At 43.3% G+C, this 25,117-nt stretch overlaps 1 protein-coding gene across 5 annotated transcripts in view; it reads left to right on the forward strand.

The window, feature by feature from the left end:
• Positions 1–25,117, forward strand: part of USP9X (ubiquitin specific peptidase 9 X-linked) — a 485,115-nt gene that overhangs the window by 311,690 nt on the left and 148,308 nt on the right. For 2 of the 5 annotated variants that reach the window (XM_025468827.3, XM_025468829.3), the window contains exon 1: positions 19,597–19,735. The exons of the other annotated variants lie outside the window; for them this stretch is intronic. The gene's annotated coding sequence lies outside the window, so the exon portion shown is untranslated. Of the gene's footprint in view, positions 1–19,596; positions 19,736–25,117 lie in introns of those variants that run through there. 5 annotated transcript variants of the gene reach the window in all.

Genomic DNA, 25,117 nt, shown 5'->3' on the forward strand with positions numbered 1-25,117 from the left:
TGACAGCAGGAGTCACTGACTCTAGATTGAGACCCAGAACTGAGGATACTGCACCACTTTGGACAGTCCATCGGCATTTCTTCAGAGGGAGGAATATACTTTATAGCTGATAATGTCCAACATGGGACAGGGATATCCTCCTGAGTACTAGTTTGACAGAGAATGGATGGGGCAGTTAAATAGTGGTTGTCTAAAAGGGGCTGAGGGTCAGGGTGGGCAAGGGGAGAGAAGCACACAAAGGGGGCTAGCTTCCAGGCCTTCATGAGTGTGTTCTCACACTCAGCATGAACATGATGGGGACTACAGGAATGTCCCCCCTGCATAGATTCCTCTGTCTTCCCAGTGGATCCGGGGAAGAGGGTGTGTGGGAAGGTGCTCATTCTTTTCCACATTGCCTCAACTTTTTTTTTTTTTTTTCCCTTCTCTACTTGATGCAGTGGTCAAAGGACCCAGGACTACCAGGGCTGGATTCTCAAGCAAGAAACTTGCAACTGTGTATTTTTAACCCTTGTGTCAGAATTCCTAAGGTCCCAATGAGGCAGGATGGGCCTTTGCCCCTTCTGGCGAAATTGGGGCTAACAGCGAATTCAGCTCTATTGCCTGGTGGTGCAGATAGCCCACTAGTACTACCTTAGCTTATCTGACTAGAACTGAACTGAGCGGGAGGGACTTGCTAGACTAGTTTTGCTGCTTGCAATCTACACCAGCACAGTGGCCAAACCCAATGTTCCTTCAGAGGTGGAAAGGTTTGGATATAAATGGAGGGAAGGAAAATAGTAGCTGAAGGGTAAGGGAATGAATATGTGGGTTATAGAATGAGGGAAATCCATGCATGGGATGTTACATTGACATGTCCAAAGAGGCTCAGAGCAGGAGATGCTATTATTTCTTAGCTTGAGTATACCAGATGCTTGAGAAGGTGAAGCCATATGTTGCTGAGCCCACTCTTGGTTTTGGAACCTGATGGGATCTACTGGAAGCCTGCAAACCTGAGTGGCCAACCCCCTGGGAGGGGGACTGCTTTTCCTCCATATGATGCTGGACTGGATAGTTATTAATCACTGAATGAGATTCTAGTAACGTGCCATATCTTTTGACTTTTATGATTGTTTTGCTATTAGGGATCCGTGTTCGAAGACCAGGGTGGGCTGTGATACTGTGGTTTATAATAAGAAATATGTGGGCAGCCCAGGTGGCTCAGTGGTTTAGCGCCTCCTTCAGCCCAGGGCCTGATCCTGGAGACCCAGGATCGAGTCCCACGTCAGGCTCCCTGCATGGAGCCTGCTTCTCCCTCTGCCTGTGTCTCTGCCTCTCTCTCTCTCTCTCTCTCTCTCTCTCTCTCTGTGTGTCTCTCTCATGAATAAATAAATAAAATCTTTAAAAAAAAAAAAAAAAAGGAATATGTTTGGTCTTGTCCCATTTCTGGCACCAAACTCCTAAAACCTTTGGAATTTCCTCAGCATTGAGAGCCTTAAAGGTGTCTTTTGTTATGTTAATGAGTCACCTGGCCAGCACCTAAGGAAGGGGGCTGGTTGCCTTGGGAACCAACCTTGTGATTAGAAGGTTGGAAATTTCAGTCCCACTCCTCTAATGGGTGGGAGGGGGATTGAATCAATCACTATTGGCCATAGATTTAAACTAAAAGGATTGGGTTCAGAGAACTTCCGGGTTGGTGAGCCTGTGGAGTTGTGGAGAGACTGGTGCTCCTGAAGAGAGAATGGAAGCACCTCATCCTTTCCCCAGACCTGACCCTATGCATCTCTTCCATCTGGCTGTTCCTGATTTATCTTTTTATAATAAATCAATAATCTAGTAAGTAAAATGTTTCTCTGAGTTCTGTGAGCCACTCTAGCAAATGAACTGAACCCAAGGAGTAGGTCATTGGAACCTAGCCAGTCAGAAGTACAGGTCAACATAGACTTGCAGCTGGTGTTTGAATTGAGTTACCAAGGGGGTGGTCATTGGAACCTCCTATCTACAGCCAGTTGGTCAGAAGCACAAGCAACAACTTACGTTTGGTGTCTAAAGAGAGGTGTATGTGTATGGGGTGTGGGACAGTAGCAGCCTTGTAGGACTGAGTCCTTAACCTGTAGAATCTGATGCTCTTTCCAGGTAGATAGTGTCAGAATTGTTTGGTGTGGGGGAACACGGCCCCCCACACATTGGAAATTGTGTTTCAGAACACTTTGAAGACAAGCATACTAGGAAGGTGCCAGTGCTCTTACTACAGGACGCAGTAGAGTTGCCTTATCCTGCATTTCCCATCTGGCACTGCTCCGGGCTCCCTCAGCAGAAGATAACCTGGGTGAGAGCGCCGTTCACCCTACCACACCACAGAGAGGAAGGCATTTTCTGCACCCTACTCCCTAAGGGGCCACCAAGGTGGAACTACTGTAATCAAGCTGGAGGTACCAATACCCTCAGGGAGTCCTCAGAGTGGCTGCAGTGCCTGATATCCAGCCAAGAGTAGAGTCTCATGGAGACTGTCGGATGGGACTTGTTCCTGGGCACACGTGACAGCCCTTAGCAACTCCCGGAAATCATTTGGTGCACTTCGTGGAGGCCCTGAGGTCCTTGCATGAGTAGGTGGCAGGGCAGTTAGGTTCTGCCTGGCTTCTGGTGAACCTGGTGCCTGTCGGAGTGGGAGCTTTAGGGAGAAACCTACAGTCTCTCAGCTACCTTCTGTGTGCTTAGGACTCCCATCCCTGATGTCCTTATAAATATGTGAAATCTATAAATGTGAAATACTTCATAAATATCTGAAAAGAAATTTGTTTCAGGGACAAGAAGGAACCAGCAGAGGCCAAGGATCTGAGATGGGAATGTGCTTTATCATGTTCAAGGAATGATAAGGAGCCTGGTTGGCACGGAGAGCGTGAGGGCGGCAAGAAGGAAATGATAGAAGTGAGTTAATGATGGGGACTGGAGACTCAGCTTTCCCAGATCGCTTCTTGCCCAAGGGTTGTTTTACCTAATTTTTTTAAAAAAAGATTTTATTTATTTGAGAGAGAGAGAGAGAGAGAGCATGAGCAGGGGAGGGGTAGAGGGAGAGGGTTAGAAGCCGACCTCCATCTGAGAGAGCTTAATGTGGAGCTCAGTCCCAAGACCCTGGGATCATGACCTGAGCTGAAGGCAGACACCCAATAGATTTGAGCCACCCAGGTGCCCCCAAGGGTTGTTTTAAACCTTGCAGCTTTTCCAGGCCAGATCTTGACTTCCTTGGTGATCAGTTCCATCCAAACCTTAGCAGGCCTCTGATCTCTCTGAGACCTTGCCCACATTCTCTTCCTAGATGTGGTTGTGATGGCTACCTTACTTATTTGCTTCCTTGTTCCTGTACTGCTCCGTTTTGAAACTAGTGGTGGGATCCCTGGGTGGTGCAGTGGTTTGGTGCCTGCCTTTGGCCCAGGGCGCGATCCTGGAGACCTGGGATCGAATCCCACGTCGGGCTCCCGGTGCATGGAGCCTGCTTCTCCCTCTGCCTGTGTCTCTGCCTCTCTCTCTCTCTCTCTCTGTGTGACTATCATAAATAAATAAAAATTAAAAAAAAAAAAAGAAACTAGTAGTGTCTCCCTTGATGCTATCTCAAACAGCAGGCTTAGATGAGAAGGATACCACCTCTTCAATTTGATTTGATTTCACTTCAATTTGATTTTCACTTTAGAGCAGAGTCCCGTTTACGGAGTTTTACACAGGGTAGCACTGAACATGCGAAATGACAGACCACCAGAGTGCTGTGGAGAAGCCAACTCTAAACTACTGCCGAGCAGTTTTATAGAAAGCCATGGAAGCTGGCAGCTGGATCCTAGCGGGGTAGTGGGGAAGCTAGAGAGAGTTGCCCTCCCCCCAAACTAGGGAGATGGATAAGAAACAGTTCTGTGGCAGTCTCCCTTGAGTTAGGGGTGGAGAAGCAACACTGTAGCAGCTCCTTGTCCTTAACCCCTTTCTTCCAGGAGGAATCACAGAAGATTCTGCCATGAGTTGGGTGAGACTGCAGATGCTCTGTTTATGTGTCCTACGTGGAGATAGGCAGGGTCACATCATGATGGAGCTGTTCTCCTACACCTTTGTGACACTAAGCCTTTTTCAGTCTTTTATTATTTGGGATACAGAAGCAGTCAGCTTCAGTTTCTTTCTTTTTTTTAAAGAGCGAGAGAGAGCGCAGAGGGAAAGGCAGAGGAAGAGAGAGAATCTCACGCAGACTCCATGCCCAGTGTGAAGCTGGATGTGGGCCTTGATCTCACCACCCTGAGACCAAGACCCGAGCCAAATTAAGAGTTGGAGGCTTTTAACTGACTGAGCCACCCAGGCGCCCCCGCAGTCAGCTTTTCTAATCTTGTATCCCCAAATTTCTCATTTTGTTTTTACAACTCAACCAACCAGTTCTTGCCTGAACTTTTTTCTTCCTTGTAACACCTTGCTAAATAGAGCAAGGAACCATCAATACACACTACTAACATCGCTTTCCTATATCCTTTGCGAAAGCTGGAGGCTCTGGAGGCACTTGGCCCTACTTCTTTTTTTTATAGGTAGCATCTGCTGTTTAACAAGAAGACTCTTTCCATCTTTCTATCCTCTGATACCGTTTTCCTCATCGTCTACTGGTTCAAACAGCAAACATTTCTTTATTGCTTATCTTCCCATGCTGTGTGGGTAAACAGGTCATGGGGACAGCCCTCCATGCTGTCATTCAGAAACCCAGCCTGACTAAGGCCTTGCTTTCTTTGACATGGGGCTACCAAGGTCATCCTTAGGAGTAGGGTTTGGAGCCACCTCTGTTATAGCAAGCTGCAAGGGGAGAAAAGCATATAAGAGTATGCTTGGGAGGTTTACACAGACAGGCTGGAAATGGTATGTGAAATTTGTGCTCACATTCCATATGGCCACACCTACCTGCAAGAGAGGCTGAGGACTGTGTGCCCAGGAAGAAGAGGAAAGTGTGGAGTCGGTGAGCAGCCAGCAGACCTTGCCACACCATGCTGTGGAATAGTTGTATTGGCAGTGCAGGTGCTGAGAAGAGGCTGAGTTCTGGATTTATATAAAAGGTAGAGACCCGGGGTGCTTGGGCGGCTCAGTGGTTGAGTGTCTGCCTTGGGCTCAGGTCATGATCCCAGGGTCCTGGGATCAAGTCCCAAGTGGGGTTCCTTGCTCAGCTTCTCCCTCTCCCTCTACCCTTCCACCTTGGCTTGTGCTCTCTCTTTCAAATAAATAAATAAAATCTTAAAAAAAAAGAAAGGAATTTGTTGACACCAAGGTTTGGGGCCTGAAAAGTTGGGAGAATAGAGTTGCTGTATGTCAAGATGGGAAAGGCCATTGAGAACTGTGTTTTAGACATATGATTTTTGAGTATCTGTGAGCATCCACGTGGAGACATTAGGTAGGCAGTTGGAGATGCATGTTTATGGTTCATACAGTTTTTTTTTTTAAAGATTTTACTTATTTATTCATGAGACACACACACACACACACACACACACACACACACACACACACACAGGAAGAGACATAGGCAGAGGGAAAAGCAGGCTCAATGCGGGGAGCCTGATGCGGGACTTGACCCCAGGACTCCAGGATCATGCCCTGGGCTGAAGGCAGGTGCTAAACCACTGAGCCACCCAGGGATCCCCCAGGTTTATGGTTCAAAGGAGTGGTCAGGATTGAATATATAAATAGGGAGCAGCCCTCGGTACATATATGGTATAAAGCTATTAAACAGCACTAAATACAATACTGAATTTCATTCGTTCTTCAAAGCACAGTTTTTTTTTTTTACATCTTCAGATCTTTGCAATTGGAACAAGTCTTTTTTTTTTTTTTTAAGATTTATTTATTCATGAGAGAGAGAGAGAGGCAGAGAGGCAGAGATACAGGCAGAGGGAGAAGCAGGCTCCCCACAGGGAGCCCAATGCAGGACTTGGTCCCAGTACTCCAGGATCATGTCCTAAGCAAATACTCAACCGCTGAGCCACCCAGGTGTCCTGAAATTGGAATGAGTCTTCAACACTAAATATAGTCTTCAATTATTATGATTGACTGTTTTCTTTCTTAGTATCATTTAAAATAATGATGTGTCTTACAACTGATGGCACCCCAGATTCAGTGAAACCGTGATGATAATAGTAAAAATGATGATGCTATTGAGCACGTACTAGTGTGTGTCAGACACTGTGCTAAACCACTTCCATGATTATCTTTACATGTAGTTACAAGAATGTTAAGTGCTCAGATGCTGGGACATGACTGCATGGATCTTGAATTCTGGCTCTGAGTTTACAAACCATATGACCTTGGCCAAATGCTTACTCTGTTTGTGCCCGAGTTACCTCATCTCTAAAATGGGATGATAATAGTGCCTAACTTACAGGTTTATTATGAGGATTAAAGGAATTAATACCCGTGTAGTTCTTATAACAGTGCTTAACAGGATAACTGCTAAATTGTTAAACATGATTAACAAATTAATATTGTTGGGATCCCTGGGTGGCGCAGCGGTTTGGCGCCTGCCTTTGGCCCAGGGCGCGATCCTGGAGACCCGGGATCGAATCCCACGTCGGGCTCCCGGTGCATGGAGCCTGCTTCTCCCTCTGCCTGTGTCTCTGCCTCTCTCTCTCTCTCTCTCTCTCTGACTATCATAAATAAATAAAAATTTAAAAAAAAAAAAAACAAATTAATATTGTTAAAACTGGCAAATATATGTATGTAAAAATTTATCAAGCATGAAATCTTGCCATTTACAATGACATGGATGGAGCTAGAGAGTATTATGCTAAGCAGAATAAATGTCAGAAAAAGATAAATACCATGATTTCACTCATAGGTGGAATTTAAGAAACAAACGAGTTTGGGACGCCTGAGTGGCTCAGCGGTTGAGCATCTGCCTTTGGCTCAGGGCGTGATCCTGGAGTTCCAGGATCGAGTCCTGCATCAGGCTCCCTGCGTGGAGCCTGCTTCTCCCTCTGCCTGTGTCTCTGCCTCTCTCTGTGTGTTTCTCATAAATAAATAAATGAAATCTTAAAAAGAAAAAAAGAAGCAAGTAATCAATAGTTGCCAGATTAAAAAAAAAAACAGACGAGCAAAGAGAAAAAGGCAAACTAAGAAACAGATTCGATGGTTACCAGAGGAGAAGTCGGTGGGGAGATGGGTGACATAGGTGATGGGGATTAAGGAGGGCACTTGTGATGAGCACTGGGTGTTGTATAGAATTGCTGAATCACTATTTTGTACACCTGAGACTATAACACTCTATGTTAACTAACTGGAATTTAAATAAAAACTTAAAAAGAACAATGTTTCAAGTCAAAAAAATTCATCATCAACTCTTTAATGCAATTTACCCACATTACTGTATTATTATTTTATACCTCAATAAAAGAAGAAAACCCAAACAAAAAAGTTTGTTGCAAAAGATTGTCTTTTTTTATTTATATGTATTTTTATATTTATATGTATTTTTATATTTATATATGTATATATGATATATATATATATATATATATATATATATATATATTTTTTTTTTTTTTGGAGTGACTGGGTGGCTTAGTCTGTTAAGTGTCTGCCTTCCGTTCAGGTCATGATCCCAGGGTCCTAGGGTCAAGCCCTGCATGGAGCAGGGAGCCTGCTTCTCCCTTTCCCTCTGCCCCTCTCCCAGCTTGTTCTCTCTCAAATAAATAAAATCTAAAGATAAAAACTTAAAGATTTTATGTATTTGGGAGAGAAAGTGAGCAAGCGGCTGGAGGAGCAGAGGGAGAAGGACAAGCAGACTCAGCACTGAGTGTGGAGCCTAAACCAAGAGTCGGCCACTCAACCACCTGAACTATCCATGTGTCCCCATTTGCAAGATATTTTAAGTGACAAAATGCAAGGTACAGAAAATAAATAGCATGAATGAATGTTTTTTGACGTGAATAAATATATATATTTTTTTAGTCTTTTTTTTTTTTTTTTTTAAGATTTATTTATCTATTTATTCAGAGAGAGAGAGAGAGGCAGAGACACAGGCAGAGGGAGAAGCAGGCTCCATGCAGGCAGCCCAACGTGGGACTCGATCCCGGGTCCCCAGGATCACACCCCGGGCTGCAGGCAGCACTAAACTGCTTCGCCACCGGGGCTGTCCCTGAAGTGAATAAATATTTTAAAAATGGTTATGTATTCATATCAACTATTTTTCAAAATAAGTAAAGGAAATAGAATTTTAAAAGATTGGTGGAAAATATATCAAAATTACATTTTAGCCACAATATAGCACAATCCATTTTAGCCAATATACCACAATCACATTTTAGCATTATAGGGGTTGTTTATGTTTCTTAATTTTCCAAACATTCTTAATTTGGTTACATTATTTCTATAAATTTTTTTAAAAGATTTTATTTGAGAAAGAGGGGCAGAAGCAGGTTCCTTGCTGAGCAGGGAGCCTGACTTGGGGCTCCATCACATTCCCTGGGATCATGACCTGAGCCAAAAGCAGATGCTTAACCAACTGAGCCACCCAGGCGCCCCTATTTCTATCATTTTTTAAAGGAGTATTCATAAGAAAAATCGGGAAGGTAATACACAAAAATGATAGAGATCATTGGTTTTGGTGATAGATGTAAGGAAAATTCCTTCTATTTGCCATTTTGTAATGTTATATTACATATACAATAATGTTTTTTGTGACACATATGCAGGTTTTATTTTGTTTAAGCATCTGGTGTCCATGTTAGGCTTGGAACAGCCTGGTTATACCACCTGTTACACTAGCATTCCTAGTACACATTGAAAAGATACTATAAATCGCTATTTTGGTATACAGTCCTATATTTGTTGAAGGACTTGATAAAGCAGAAAAGACTGGCTGATTTGGAAACAATGTAGTTTTTCTCCAGTCCTCTAGCCAACCAAGTGAACAATGCAGCCACAAACAACACATTTCTGCAAACCGCTACTTGAATCTGAAAACCAAAGAACAGAGCGGGAGCAGGGATGTCCTCTGCATTACCTAGACCAACCCAAGAAGAAGCAAGAGGTCCTGAAAAGAATCCAAAAATAAAAAGAAGGGAGAGGGATCCCTGGGTGGTGCAGCGGTTTAGCGCCTGCCTTTGGCCCAGGGCGTGATCCTGGAGACCCGGGATCGAATCCCACGTCGGGCTCCCAGTGCATGGAGCCTGCTTCTCCCTCTGCCTGTGTCTCTGCCTCTCTCTCTCTCTATGTGACTATCATAAATAAATAAAAAAAAATAAAAAAAAGAAGGGAGAAACTGATGCTATATAGTTGACAAATCATTTGTATTTTTTCTAAAAAAAACATAAATTTTGCCTAAAAGAGGCAAAACACAAGAGCTGAGAAAGAATAGCTGTTTCCAGCAGTCAAAAATGAAATGCTTAGAAGACAAATATAAATGAAAACAAAAAATAGAAACCTCACTAAATGTGATTGAAAGAAAGCCTTTTTGTATTTGTGAAAAGTTTGAATTGCAGAGTATATTTAGAGAAATAGCAATTAATTACATCTTATATGTATAAAGTAATTATATGTATTGTAATATATGTAGGAGTGCCTGGGTGGCCCAGTCTGTTACTTGTCTGACTTATGATTTCTGCTCAGGGCATGATCTCATGGGTGGTGGGTTGGAGCCCTGGGTTGGGCTCTTCACTCAGTGAGGGGTCTGCTTGAGATTCTCTCTCTCCCACTGCTCCTGCCCCTACTTGTGCAGGCACACACACTCTCTCTCTCAAATAAATAAATGTTTAAAAACTGCACTGGTCCCTTTTTACATAGATCACTTTTGATAAATACGGTACTATAAATGTATTTTCTCTTTTCTCTCTCTCTTTTTTTTAAAGGTTTTATTTATTTATTCATGAGAGACAGAGAGAGGCAGAGACACAGTCAGAGGGAGAAGCAGGCTCCCCGCGGGGAGCCTGATGTGGGACTCTATCCCGGGACCCTGGGACCAGGCCCCGGACCGAAGGCAGGCAGTAAACCACCGAGCCACCCGGGCTGCCCTCTTTTCTCTCTCTCTTTTTTTTTTATTTTTTTAATTTATGATAGTCACACACAGAGAGAGAGAGAGAGGCAGAGACACAGGCAGAGGGAGAAGCAGGCTCCATGCACCGGGAGCCCGACGTGGGATTCGATCCCGGGTCTCCAGGATTGCACCCTGGGCCAAAGGCAGGCGCCAAACCGCTGCGCCACCCAGGGATCCCTCTCTTTTCTCTTTTTAATGATTAGTTTAAAATAACATTTTCTCTAGCTTTCTTGATTGTAAGAATACAGTATATAGTACATTAACAAATTATATGTTACTGACAGACTATGTTATCAGTAAGGCTTCTGGTCACCAGTAGGCTATCATTAGTTAAGTCTTTGGGGAGTCCAGTTTTAAAACTTACATCGATTTTTTTTTTTAAAGATTTTATTTATTTATATATTCATGAAAGACACAGAGGGAGAAGCGGGCACCCTGCATGGAGCCCGATGTGGGACTTGATCCCGGGACCCCAGGATCACGCCCTGGGCCAAAGGCAGGCACTAAACTGCTGAGCCACCCAGGGATCCCCTTACATTAATTTTTGACTGTGTTGGGGGTTGATGTCGCCAAACTCTGTTGTTCCAAGGCCAACTGTATATTATATATTAGCATATGAATTCTTTGTTAGAAGTCCTGAAGGAAGTGACTCTCAAACTTCAGTAGCCTGTAGTAGTGTCACCCTGGGTTGCCTCTTTAATTTGAACCATTAGCCCTTCTTCCATTGATTCTAGAAAGCTCTGTGTGAAACAGAGCCCTCAAGTCATTCTGTGCTTTCTTCAAATGCTTAGAGACGCTACTTTAATAGTTAAGAATGATGTAGGAGTTTAGTATTTTAACAAATCTTACTAAAATTTCAGAAGAACTGTATTGAGAGACAAGACTAAATAATTATGATTTTGTTTATACTGTTGATTTGACTGATGCCTTTTTAAAAATCCAATGATAGGGCAAGCATAAAACTCAAGATGTGTTCTGTCTGAATACCATTTTCTAATTTAGTAAATTCTTTTTTTTTTTTTTTTTAAGATTTTATTTATTTATTCATGAGAGACAGAGAGAGGCAGAGTCACAGGCAGAGGGAGAAGCAGGCTTCCTGCAAGAAGCCTGAAGCAGGACTCCATTCCGGCATCATGCCCTGAGCCGAAGGCAGATGCCCAACCGCTGAGCCCCCCTGGCATCCCTAATTTAATAAATTCTAAATTATGTTGTAGTACATGAAGTAGTAGCAAATGAGCATATTTATGAGCTTGCAGTATTGTGATTTATAAGAAATATATGTTTGGTCATTCAGATGACCAAAATATACTTCTATCGTTAATCTTCATCCAAGTTTCCTGGCTCATAGCTAGCTAGCTCCCAAAATCCTTGGAATTTCCTGAGCAGTAAGAGCAGTGGGAGCATCTTTTTTCATATTTGGCTTTTTGTCCATATTTCCTAAAACTTTATTGCTTCAGAGCCATAAAGGTGAAATTGGTGTCTTCTTATTTATAACAAGCCCTCTTTCCACCACAACTGGGTATATGTTAATGACTTCTGTCATTAACAAGTCTCCAGGTGACTTCTGGAAAGCACCTAGGAATAGGGGCTGGTTGCCAGGAGAACCAACCATATGATTGGAGGGTTAGAACTTTCAGTTACTCCCACACCCTTAATCTCTGGGGAGCAAAGAGGGACCAGAGATTCAATAGATCACCAGTGGTCATTGATTAAGTTAATCCCATCTGTATCATAAAGCCTCCTTGAAAACCCAAAAGGGAGAAGCTTCAGAGAGCTTCCAGGTTGGTGAACAAATGGAGATATGAGAGGATGGCACATTTGGATAGAGGCACAAAAATTCCGTGCCTCTTACCCATACCCATCCCTATGCATCTCTTCATCTGGCTGTTCTTGAGTTTTGTCCTTTAAAAAAATTTTTTTTTAAAGATTTTATTTATTTATTTATGAAAGACACACAGAGAGAGGCAGAGACACAAGCAGAGGGAGAAACAGGCTCCACGCAGGGAGCCTGATGTGGGACTCTACTCAATCCCGGGATTCAGAGATCAGGCCTTGAGCTAAAGGCATACAGACACTCAACTGCTGAGTCATCCAGGCATCCCTCACTCTAGCAAATTAATCGAACCTAGGGCTGGTGTCATGGGAACCTTTGATTTATAGCCATTAGTTCAGAAGCATCAGTAACATCCTGGATTGGCTATAGACATCTGAAGTAGGGTGAGGGTGGCATTCTTGTAGGACCAAGCCCTTATCTGTAATGCAAGGTGGGAGTCATTGGAACCTCCAATCTCCAATCTATAGCTGGTTTGTCAGAAGCACAGGTAACAATCTGGAATTGCAGTTTGGCATCTAAAGTGAAGTGGACTCTTGGTGGGACTTGATCCCTTAACTTGTGGAATGTGATGCTCTTCTCTGGGTGGATAGTGTCAGAATTAAGTTGAATTGTAGGACACCCACCTGGTGTCAGAATCTTAATTGGTGATGTGGGGGGGAAAAACCACTTCCCTCCCACACACATGTTGAAACTGGTGATCAGAATCTTGGAGCTTAAAACTGATTACTTTTTTCTGGCATAAGCAATGATATTAGAGTAGACTTTGGAGAAACTTTAGCAAAAGGAAAAATTGAAAACTTGTGTTACTACAAAATTTCCAGGCTGGCCATGAAGAAATAGGGAGGGTATGCTAAGGCAGAAAGCAAGATGGAACTGAGGTTTTACCAGGCTGCAAGCATGTGGAGAGAATGTAGTAAGAATTTGGCTTGGCGTTTGAATTACGAAATGGTTGGTCTGGGTGACTGCAGTGCAATTTTTATTGTAAAAATGGTTGAGAAAATCAGGTTGACTTTGCTGGTTCACATTTAAATTATGAGGCTTAGATTTTAGCTAGATAAGACCTGGAACATTTGGCACACACAAGACAGAGCTGAGCTATACCACTGTTAAGGAGCTCTTAGTTTAGTAGAACTAGCATTGGGCCATGTCTCAAGTCATGCTGAAGCTACTTGCCTATGCCATAAAAGTAATAGAAGATCCAGGCTTCCAAGGAGGCATAGTTGTCATTCTCCAACTGGGAAAATGTGTATTTCTTAGGCCTAGATGAAGTAAGTAAGACTGGAAGTAAAAATAAAAGGATCAGATTATTTTGCCCTATGGTAGGTTATATAAAATATAACCTAATATAAACAGAACCCTTCAAATTTTAAATAAAACCCAGGAGATTCTAAAACTCTAGAATAAAAGGAGTGAAATAATACCCTGAAGTTGATGTACAGGTCCTTGGCTGGGAATAGGTCAGTTTTAGAGAGATTCTCCCACAGTGGGATAGACAGACTATTTTTTTTTTAAGATTGATTAATCAATTTAGTTTTTTTGAGCGAGAGCACATGTGCGTGAGTCTAGGGAGGGGTGGAGGGAGAGAATCTCAAGCAGACTCCCACTGTGCAAAACCACCTGAGATTATGACCTGACAGAAACCAAGAAACCAAGAGTCAGTCTGTTGCTTAACCCACTGAACCACCCAGACATCCCTTACCATATTTTATATTGAAGATGGTAAGTCATTGTGGACTTTCCTCATTCCATTCAAATCACAAAGCCTTCTCTAGGATACATATTAGCAATTTTATATTTGCTTGGCATTAACCCAGAAGACCTTTTCACAAGTATGAAGCAGTTAATCCCTTGTCTCTAGAACTTTGGAATGTGTGGCCCTGAAAGTATTAAGTGGTATCAATTTAGGAAGGCCTGTCCTTTTTCGTTTTTTTTTTTTTTTTTTAAGATTTTTAAAATTTATTTATTCATGATAGACATAGAGACTGATAGAGAGAGGCAGAAACACAGGCAGAGGGAGAAGCAGGCTCCATGCCGGGAGCCCGACACGGAACTCGATCCGGGGACTCCAGGATCGCGCCTTGGGACAAAGGCAGGCACTAAACCACTGGGCCACCCCGGGGTCCTCCTTTTTTGTTTTAATTGAAATATAGTTGATACACAATGTTAGTTTAGTTTTAGGTGGACAACACAGTAATTGTACAATTCTAAAATTTGCTGTGCTCACCACAAGTATACCTATAATCTGTTACCATACAACGCTATTGTAATACTGTGGACTGTATTCCCTATGCTGGGCCTTTTATCCCATACTTTTATACTTTTTTATTTCATATCTGGAAAACTGGACCTCCCACTCCACTTCTTTTTGCCTGTCCCCAACCCCCATCCCTCTAGCAACCACTGGTGTGTTCTCCATATTTATGGGTCTGTTTCTGCTTTGTTTTGGCTTTTAGATTACACATATAAGTGAAATCCTATGGTATTTGTCTTTCTCTGACTTCTTTCACTTTGTGTCTGTTCTTTAAGATAAATGTCCTAGTAAACAATGAGTATACTTATTAAGCATTTCTGGTTGGACAAATAAGAGTGCAGTGAGAGATTTTATGAGGAAATGGAATATGATAAGGCTTTGCTTTACCAAGACAGAACCAGGAAGTAAAAAATTACAGTTTTAAAAACCAAGGGGGGATCCTTGGGTGGCTCAGTGGTTTAGTGCCTGCCTTTGGCCCGGGGCGTGATCCTGGAGACCCGGGGAGTCCCACGTCTGGTTCCTTGCATGGAGTCTGCTTCTCCCTCTGCCTGTGTCTCTGCCTGTGTCTCTGCCTCTCTGTCTCTCCCTCTCTGGGACTCATGAATGAATAAATAAAACCTTTAAAAAAAAAAAAGGAAAAGAAAAACCAAGGGGCACCTGGGTGGCTCAGTTATTTAAGGGTCAGTCTTTTAATTTCTGCTCAAGTCTTGACCTCAAGGTCTTGGGTTCGATCCCCAAGTGGGGCTCCCTGCTGCGGGGAGGAACCTCTTGGAATTCTCTCCCCCTCTCCTCACCCTCATGCAGGCACATGTTCTCTCTCTCTCTCTCTCTCTCTTTTTTTTTAAAGATTTTATTTATTTATTCATGATAGTCACAGAGAGAGAGAGAGAGAGAGAGAGGCAGAGACACAGGCAGAGGGAGAAGCAGGCTCCACGCAGGGAGCCCGATGTGGGATTCGATCCTGGATCTCCAGGATCACGCCCTGGGCCAAAGGCAGGCGCCAAACCGCTGCGCCACCCAGGGATCCCCCTTTTTTTTTTTTTTTTTAAAGATTATGTTCTCTCTCTTAAATAAGTCTTTTTAAAGAAAAAGAGTGAGAAACCAAAATGAAGGAAATGAGAAGGAAAGCCAGGACTGTATGGACTTTAAGGAGCTTGCACTATGGCATTGAGCCTCTTCTTTTAACTCCAAACTGTTCATTGCCTAGCCCATTAACTGAGTGGAAGGTGTCAAAAGTGCGCAGTCCTGTAGGCCACACCCACTCTGGGAGCCAAGGTGCACATGGTAGCTTTGTGCTAGGAAAGAGTGAGCTGCTGGTGAGTTTGACTTGATAGACTAAGTCCCCCTAGAACTGCTGGTGGGAGTGCCATTTATAGGTTAAACCATATGAAACAATTTCCCCCCACTTTTTAAAGTTTATGGTAAAATAAATATAAAACATGAAAGCAATCGTTTTAACCATTTTTAAGTGTACTGTTCATTGGCTTTGAGCAGCACATTCAGTGTTGTGCAGTTATGTTTTCAGCCCCAGAATTTTTTCACCATCCCAAACAGAAACATCTTACCCATTAAACAATTACTTCCCCATTCCCTCCTCCCCCAGCTCCTTGTAACCTCTATTCTGCTTGCTATGAATTAGTCTGTTTATAGGTACCTTATGAGGTAGAATCATACAATATGTAACCTTTTGAGTCTGGCTTCTTTCACTTAGCACAGTGTTTTCAAGGTCCATTCATGTTGTAGCATGTCTTGGAATTTCATTCCTTTTGAAGTCTGAATAATATTCCATTGTGTGTATGTACCACATCTGTTTTTCCACTCACCTATTGGACATTTCGATTGTTTCCACATTTTGGCTATTGTGAATAGTGCTGCCATGAACAAGGATGACAAGTATTTCAGTTCCTGATTTCAGTTGTTGTGGGTACATACTTAGTGGAATTGCTGGTCCATAGGGTGATTTTATGTTTAGATTGTGGGGAGCTGCCAAACTGTTTTCTATAGCAGCTGCCGCATTTTACATTCCCAGCAGCAGTTTGCAAGTGTTCCAATTTCTCCACATACTTGCCAGCACTTTCTATTTTCTTAAAAAAAAAAAAAAATTATTATAGACATCCACATACTTGCCAGCACTTTCTATTTTCTTAAAAAAAAAAAAAATTATTATAGCCATCCTAATGGGTGGTAAGTGGTATCTCATTGTGGTTTTGATTTGCATTTCCCTCAAGACTAGTGATGTTGAGTTTCTTTTCATGTGCTTATTGCTAAAAAGTCTGCTGGGATTTTGATAGGGATCAGGTTGACTCTGAAGATCAATTTGGGGGGTATTGCTATCTAACAAAATTAAGTCTTCTAATCCTTGAACACGGCCTGTTTTTTTCATTTATTTTGGTCATCTTTAATTTCTTTTAATGATGTTTTGTAGTTTTCATTGTACAAATCTTGCACTTCTTTTGTTAAATTCTTTTGTTAAATTCATTCATTACTATTTTATTATTTTTGAGGTAATAGAATTGGTTTCTTTATTTCAGATTGCTTATTGCTAGCATATAAAAATATAATTGATCTATTATTTATCTTATATGTTGCAACTTTGCTAAACTCATTTATTAAGCTCTATTAGTTTTCTGTAGTGAATTTCCCAGGATTTTCTATATCTGCAAAGGGGGATAGAGGTGGCTTAATTGTTCCTTTCTTACCTTTGTGTCTTTCAGTTCTTTTTCTTCCTGTGGTTTGAACCGCAAGTACAATGTTGAATAGAATTGGTGAGAGTGGACATCCTTGTTAACACTGCTCTTTTGATAGGGTTAAAAGACAGGTGCTTTTTTTTTTTTAATTATTTATTTATGTATTCATGAGAGACACACAGAGAGAGAGGCAGAGGCAGAGGGAGAAACAGGCTCCATGCAGGGAGCCCGATGCGGACCCCGGGACTCCAGGATCACACCCTGCCTGAGCTGAAGGCAGATGCTTAACTGTCGAGCCACACAGGCATCCCTAAAAGACAGGTGTTAAACACTTTCCAATCCTGTCTGGTGATCATGGGTAAATGACTTATCCTATTTCTTTATCTAAAATTAGTGATAGCAATATATGTTCTGGCTTACCTCACAGAGTTCTGAGGATTAAGTAAAATCATGTGGCTAACAAACCTACAGTGTACACAGATGGTAGTGTCTGCTCTCTAGAGGCTCATAAGCTAATGGAGAAGAAAAGCCATTCATGGAAATAATTATAAAAACAAGGTAAAATGTGCTATGAATTATTAGGGCTATGAATTTTTTCTTGAATACCTTATTATATAATTTTTGTGGTGAAAACAGTCCAGTAATGTATAGTGAAATGATTTTAAAGATACTAGTAATGTGCTGCCATCCCCAATTAGTTTGGATTCCATTTTAACAACTGTATTACAAATTAACATAGTTATAGCATAACTAAGTCTAACTCTTTTCCATACAAAATATAATCTTACTTAACAAGGGCTTGCTACGATTTCAAATTTAGTGTCCAGAAGCATTTTTAAGTCAAAAGGAAATCTGTGGTAAATTTGGGACTGCATTTCTTTTCTCTCCATTTGGGCACTGAAAGTAGGTTGTATAGAATTGATCTAAGCACACCGTTTATTTGAAATTAGCCTGATAACCTTCGTTTTTGGAATATAAACCTGTAGAAAATAGCCCATGACATACATAGTGAATGTCATGGGTTCTTAAGGGTTTTCCTGGTTCTGACACAGAATTGGACTGATGATTTGGCAAAAGAGGCTAATCTTGCTGTTGAAACTGCTTTGTCCCTATGCCTTCCGTGGCATTTTATAATTTTTTCTTTGCTGTTTTAAGAGCTCCTATGGTCAAAGGGCGGTCAAAGTCAATACGGTTGTGAGGAAGCCCAAGTGCTTTCAGGTACTGATGCTACAGGATCATGTGAATTAGTTTCTTAGAGCACCTGCTTCATAGAGTGGGGGGGAGCTCCCCAATCCGACCATGTTCCCCCCCACCCCGCAGTAGATAGCCACACCTTCCCCCTATCGGCGAGGAGCAGGTGGCCAGGCCCTTAAGACCTCGCACTGCTGCCACCCCCAAGGTATCCGCCCAGTGGGCCTGGCTGGCTCACCCGCCAAGTGACGCGGGTTAGCTCTGCCCCCCCCAGACCCCCACGCACTGCGGGTGCGACCGCTCAGCGCGTGGTCTCGAGATCTTGTCTTTCTGCTACCCCTCCCCCCAACAATCCCGGAAAAAGGGGGGGGGTTGGTGACGTCATCATCCGGGCACTCGCCGGCGGGGCCACGGTTCACAATGGAACAAAAACAAGCGGCCCAAGTCAAACTCTGAGCGACGCAGCTGCGGTTTGCGCGATTAACCCTGTCCTGGCCACACACTCTGCTAGTCCTGAACTCCCAGCTCCTCCTCTGGCGTTTGCCAGATCCTTCCGGACTTCCCTTCCCCCACTTTTCCCTGTCCTCGTGTCACCTCTGCTCTCACATCGTTCTCAATATGAATGATTTGGAACACCGTTGCCGGTCGTAGCGCGATCCTGAACGGGCCGGCCGGAAGAAACGGTCCTGCGTGAACAGTCTTTACCGCATTGTTTTCCCCTCCCCCACTCCAGCTCCCCGGGTTCCAAACGTCTCTCGCCTGGCCCGGCTTCCCAGTAGCACGCCCAACTCTCCCTGGCTCTGGGTAGAGGAGGGAGCAGCAGGAGCAGCTGAGGGAGGAGGAAGGGAGGGGGGAGGGGGTGTAGGGAGGAGGAGAAGGGCCTTGAGGGGCGGGGCCTTGAGGGGCGGGGCTTGGCGGGGGCGGGATCCTCGCGGCTTTGGGCGGTGCTGGGGCTAGTGGGAGTCTGCGCCGCCGCGCTGCTGCCTCCACCGCCTCCAGTGCTGCTGCCGCCGCCGCTACCGCCGCCGCCGCCACTGGCCGAGCGGTTTTTTTTTCCTTTTTTTTTCTTTTTTTCTTTTTTTTTTGGTTTGCCGGATCCGCCATATTGGCGAGGACGGGCATCCGCGGCTGCGGAAGCTAGTCTCCGCTGCCGCCGGAGCCGCAACCTCTCAGTACCCGGCCCGTCCGGGCCTCAGCCGTGCGGGGCCCCTCCCCGCGTTGCTCCCCTCACAGGCCTCGCGGGAGCCCGCCGCTGCCGCCTCTCTCCCGGGAGGCGGCCGCCCCAGCCCCCGGTGCTCCGGTCGGTGCCGGGAGCAAGGAGCGACCCGCAGCAAAGCGATCAGGCCCAGAGCCGGTAAAGAGGCGGCGACCAGGGGAAGGTGAAGCCGCCGCTGCAGGAGGAGGAGCAGGAGGAGGTGACGCAGGAGAAACGCACCGTCCGGAGCCCGTCTGAGCTCAGCGAGAACCCCGGCCCGAAGGGAGAAGGGGGAAGAGGGCCGCCGCCGCCGCCGGCTGAGGAGGAGGAGGAGGAGGCGGCCGCGGCCACTGCTGCTGAAGGGCGGGCGCGGCGAGCGGCGAATTCCGGCGCCCCCTGTGTAGCTCCCTGGTCTTCACGCCCGTAGCCTCTCGACCCACTTTGTCGCCAGTCACCCCCGGGCCTGGGATGCACCCAGGGTTGCCCTTGCCCTGGGACTGAGTCTTGCAGCTGCCTGCTGCTTCCGCGTGCCCTGGTTGTGAGGAGAAGACGCCTGTGTCGTGCGGTGAGTAGCTAGCCGCGCCGGGCCAACAGCTGGATGTAAGTGAGGGGAGGAGGCCGAGGGGGGTGTGAGAGCCCAATGTTTCTTCCTCGGCCGGCGGCTGGCCGGGCCGGGGCCTTTCCGGTTCCCCCTCCTCGGCCCCTGGTTGGGCGAGCGCGCACGGCGCGGGTGGGGGCGCGGGGCTGTGTTGTGTGTCGAGCCGGCGTCCCGGGAGCGTGTCTGTGTGTTTTGGACTGTAAGGGAAAATGGCTGACGGCTTCGTCCCTCCCCCTCCTCCCCCTTCCAGTCCTGTCTGGGGCCGAGTAGGAGGATGGAGTCTCAGGGCCCGGCGTGCAGCCCCCGCAGCGGCGCCTGGGGGCCGGGTCGGCGGCGGGGCCTACTCGCCCTCGGCCCTGGGGCTTACAGCCCGACGCTCGGCGAACTCACGGCCGCTCTCCTCCCCAGTCTCGTTCCACTTGACACCAAACGCCATTACTGAGGTGGAGTGATTTGGAGCAGCAGAGCTAGGCCTCGGCTACGCCTGGCTATCAGGCCCGACGACTTGTCCGCCTCCCCCCCACCCTCCCGCGATAACCGGCAGCTTCTCCTCAGCCCTGTGGCCTGGGAGCCTGGGCCCGGTTATCGGCCTCCTACACCTCCTTCGCCCCCCTTCATTTGCTGAAGGCCAAAGCCCCGAAAGATGTTTTGATGCAGAAATCGCCTCCAAGCTAACTTGGACCCACCACCTTTCTATTTTTAACTGTTTCTGAGAAAATATTAGCCTGTGCGAGCTTGTTGATAAGGACCCTTCAGATTCGTGTGGTACGAGGCTTCCGGTTCGGTAAATTGCTTATTTTTCATTCATTGTAAAATATTAGGTTAAGTTACGGAGCAGGTGTATACGTTGTTTTGTAATCTTTGTAGGGACTTCTGTGGCGACTGGAATTTACACGGGAATTTTTTTTAAGACTTCCAATAGAACTTGCTTAGACTAAGCGTATTTTTTGAAAGTTCTATAGGAATAACGTTAATTGGAGTTTCCACGGTGCAGTTTACAGGTGTGTGTAATTTCTTCAGATTGTCTTTGAATTTAACTGAGCGAGTTGTAGTTGTAAATATTCGTGCCTTATTTTGAGCCCAGGGAAGGAAATATCTGTAGCCTCTTTTCCCTGGAAACTCATGAGCCTCCTAAATCTACATAACGTTTGTATACCTTCAGTTTTGAGGAAGAATCTGGGCTGTATTTATTGATTAGGAAACTTTTCAGCTGGTACTTAACCCTGTCTTGGAGCTCATTATCTCTACTCTTAGTGATTATATAGTAAGGACTCCTTAACCACGACTAGCTTGAACTATGACTAGCTTGACTTTCTTAATCCGTACACTTGAATTTAAAAATAGAGACTGCAAACTCCTTTAGATCTCACTGGTCTGATTCAGTGGGCTGCCATTTTGGTTTCAGCAAATGCCTCTCAAGTTCTTGAAGATTAAGGTTTATTGTTCCAGTGTCTGCATAGAGTGAAAATCAGAAGTATTTGGAATTGGTGTTCCATGGGTGAACTCAAAATGTTATGTTTTGTTTCTTCTGTTTTAAAAAGGCATTTGGAGTAATTTTTCCTCCTAACCTGTTTTCCTTTTTTTTTTTTTTTTATGGACATTTGACTTGGAATTTTTAACCTGTTATCTTCATGTTCTCATGCCATTTCTTCCTTTTGTTTGCTGACCTTTGTAGTTTCTGAGAGGGAAAATTTCTGGAAGGTTTTAGTAACGGCAAGAACAGGGCATGTGAGAATCTAAATTCTTCAGAAAGTTACTTTGAAGGGCAGATTTTACCTTTAACCGAATTACTGTAATCTCTTGTTGGTGTTCCATAGTTCTCTTGTTTTATCGATGGAATGTTCAAGTAGGATTCACTTTGCATCTTTTTTTCTTCCAGGATCTTGAAATAAGTATTCTGACATCTCAAGAAGATGAGGGATTTCGTGGATGTCTCTTCAGAGATAATTTTTTTTTGACCTGGTATAAATAATGCACCTTACAGTTTTTGAAAATGGATGTCGTGACTGCTGGTTAAATTCTTAGTTGGACATAAGCAACTATTCTTTCAGCTTGCTTTTATTTGATAAGGTCAACTTTAGTGAAGTTTTTATGCTTCAGTTACAGAATTTTAATATTGAAACCAATTTTTGCTTAGGTTAAAGAAAGTTGTCTGAAATGTAGGGGGCGGTGTCAAAGGATCAATCCTCTTGTAAGTCTTTGGGGCAATTTAGTAAAGGATCTCATTCTGTGATTCTTGAGCTAGTTGGGTTTGTTTTTTGGTGTGTTTTTTTTTTGTTGTTGTTGTTGTTTTTAATTCTAAAATAATGTGATGGTTTCATAATAGCCTGAATATTTCCTCCCTTGCTGGTATGTTTTCTAAATCTTTAAGTTTTATTTTTAAAAATTGAAAAATATTTTAGTTTCCCTTTTTTTTGAGCTGTCACGTTTGTTCTTAAATTCTTTTCTTGGTATAGGCTCTAACATTAGTGTTGGAGAAGGGTTAATGCGTTGACCCTTAACCCTGACTGCGCATTGGAATCTCTTAGGGGAGTTTGCGTGGGGGGGGGGGCGGGGGGAATACGGATGCCTGAGTTACTCTCTAAGACTGATTAGGTCTGATATGGGTCCTGAGCAAAGATTTCTTTTAAAACCACTATGGGTGATTCTCATGCAGTTAAGGCTGAATACTACTGTTAATACTACTGCTGTCTTACTGGACTTTCAAGCAGATTTATAAGAAGATGGATTTTTTTCCACATGTTTTCAATTACTGCATAAATAATTCTCCATTATACAGATGAGGGATTGAGGTCTGTCAACCAGTGATGTTTCAACTATGGTGCCACATTACTGAAATGACACTGATCATTATTTAAAAAAAAAACAAACATACAGAACTTTGTTTCATGAACCAGAGTAGCTTTAGACTAAGATTTTAATAAAAATATGACAATTATCTGCAATTTGGGAAACACTTTGGTTACCCAGCGAGGTGCTAAAAGCTTTGCTGCAAGTAGGTTCTTCCTCTTCCATATGTCTCCCAACATGTTCTGGGTGATAGTTTAGTTGGTGGGTGTGTTTATGACTAAAATAATGTTAGGCAACATAACGTTCCTAAAAGATGTAAAATCCAGGCATTTGTCTCCCAGTAATTTATTTAAATCATCTCATAAATGAACATTTAGTATTATGTGAACTATTATCTCAGTTTGAAAATTCTGAAGTTTATTTAGCTTAGTTTAGAATCCGTGTAATTTCAACAAAAAGTTCTGAAAACTGAGGGTTTCATTTTGCACTTTTGTAGTATTGCTCAATAATTTTATGGAATAAATGAAATAGCAATAAACACCTTTATTTGGTGTTTATTTCTTTTAATTCTCTTGGTCCACTGTGTTAAATTGTGTATTGAGGCTGCGGGGAAAGCCTGCTAATGTAGAATCTATGAGCTTTCTTAATGTGGCACAAGATCTGTCAAAGATCTTTTTTTTTTTTTAAGATTTTATTTACTCGAGAGAGGCAGACACCTAGGCAGAGAGAGGGAGAAGCAGGCTTTTCACAGGGAGCCCAATGTGGGACTCTCTGTGGGACTCGATCCCGATCACGGCCCTGGAGCCAAAGACAGATGCTCAACTGCTGAGCCACCCAGGCGTCCTGAGCAAATGGATTTTTAATTCTGTTTCTAGCCACTGTCTAACAATGATTTTTCTAACTCAGCTGTGTATCAGAATCACCTGTAGAGCTTTTTCAAAATCCATTTTCTAAAAAAAAAAATTCCTAGATCTTCCACTCTGGAAGTTATGATTGAATTGAATAAGTGGTGGAAACTAGGCATTAGAATAGCTCAAAAAATACTTTGGATGTTCAGCTAGGGAGTTCTTTGCATTTCATTTCAGGGAAAGGGGAGATCAGAGACTTTGCGTTTTGAGTCCTACCATTAGGCAGTGATATTCTCACTTTTTAGTTTTGCCACACTGCCAAAAATTCCAGGCAAAGTAGCAAAAAGTTCAGATGCTTGATTAAAATTTGGGAGAGACCACGATTCCAGAGTTTAATGTATACACACACAAATGCACAGAATATAGTCATTATCTCTTACTGAGCAGCATCTTGGAGTTATGGTTCCAGTCTTAATACTAGCATTACTGATAATCTGTTTTAAGTCCTTAGTTTGCTTTTTATCCATTCAACAAAAATTTATTGGGAATCTGCTGTGTACCAGACATTTTTCTGGAGATTGCTATTGTCTAGAAGCTTATGTTGTATCAAGTGAGGGGCATTGGACTAACTCATTTCTAAAGTCTCTCTTAGGTCTTTGTTATTTTATTTTTCTTAAAGATTTTATTTATTCATTCATGAGAGACACAGAGAGAGGCAGAGACACAGGCAGAGGGAGAAGCAGGCTCCACGAGGGAGCCTGATGTGGGATTTGATCCTGGAACTCCAGGATCACGCCCCAGGCCAAAGGCAGGCATTAAACCACTGAGCCACCCAGGGATTCCCTAACTTTGTTATTTATTGTGCTTCATAGATGGAGACTGGATTTTGTTCTAAGAAATCTACTTAGTTATGGTATAATTCAATGGAATTTTCCTTTTTCAGTTTCTTTTAGTTAATAGAATTTCATTCTGATCTCCAGTCTTCTCTAGCAAGCACAAATGTCAAGTGCAGTAGAAATGGATTAGAATTCTTGTATATTTGGTTTAGGAATAGCTATACTTGCAATGTTTTTAATTTTTTGTCAGGAATTACACACTCTGGTGTCTCACCTTTCCTCTTGCCATTCCTTTTTTGTATTGATGGTCTGTCAGTTACCTTTACACTGTTGGTATGTTTTTCTTTTTGTTTTATTTATTTTGTTCAGATGCTTTGATTTTTGTCCTCCAAATTTTAGGTTAGTGGCATTCATCTGATCAAACTCAAGATCCTAAGTCAATGATACATCTCTAGTAGCTAGAAAGTGCCTGGCACGTAGATATTCAGTAATTATTTGTTGGATGAATAGTCAGTTCATCACATTACATTCTGGTATGATTTTTCTCCATTTTTTTCTTTTTTCATAATTTTCTTTATTATTTGGAGTCACTTGCCCTGAAAATTGTTTTATGATGAGCAGTCCTGGAAGGAGTCTTAGACCTACTCAAACTCCTTTTCAGATGAAGAACATGCCTCAAAAAGTTGCTGAAGTAACTTAAGATAGTGTGCATAGAGTACATTCTACATGAAGCTCTTTCCGTATCTAATAAGGCACAGTAACTACTTTTTGAAATCCAATACCTTTGTAGTCATTGTCCTAAACTCACACTTAAATTTCTCTAAGGTGGTAGATAATAGGTAATAAGGTCAGCAATTCTGCCCTTTACCTTTGTT

The sequence above is a fragment of the Canis lupus genome, chromosome X (assembly GCF_003254725.2).
Source record: "Canis lupus dingo isolate Sandy chromosome X, ASM325472v2, whole genome shotgun sequence".
Taxonomy (NCBI): domain Eukaryota; kingdom Metazoa; phylum Chordata; class Mammalia; order Carnivora; family Canidae; genus Canis; species Canis lupus.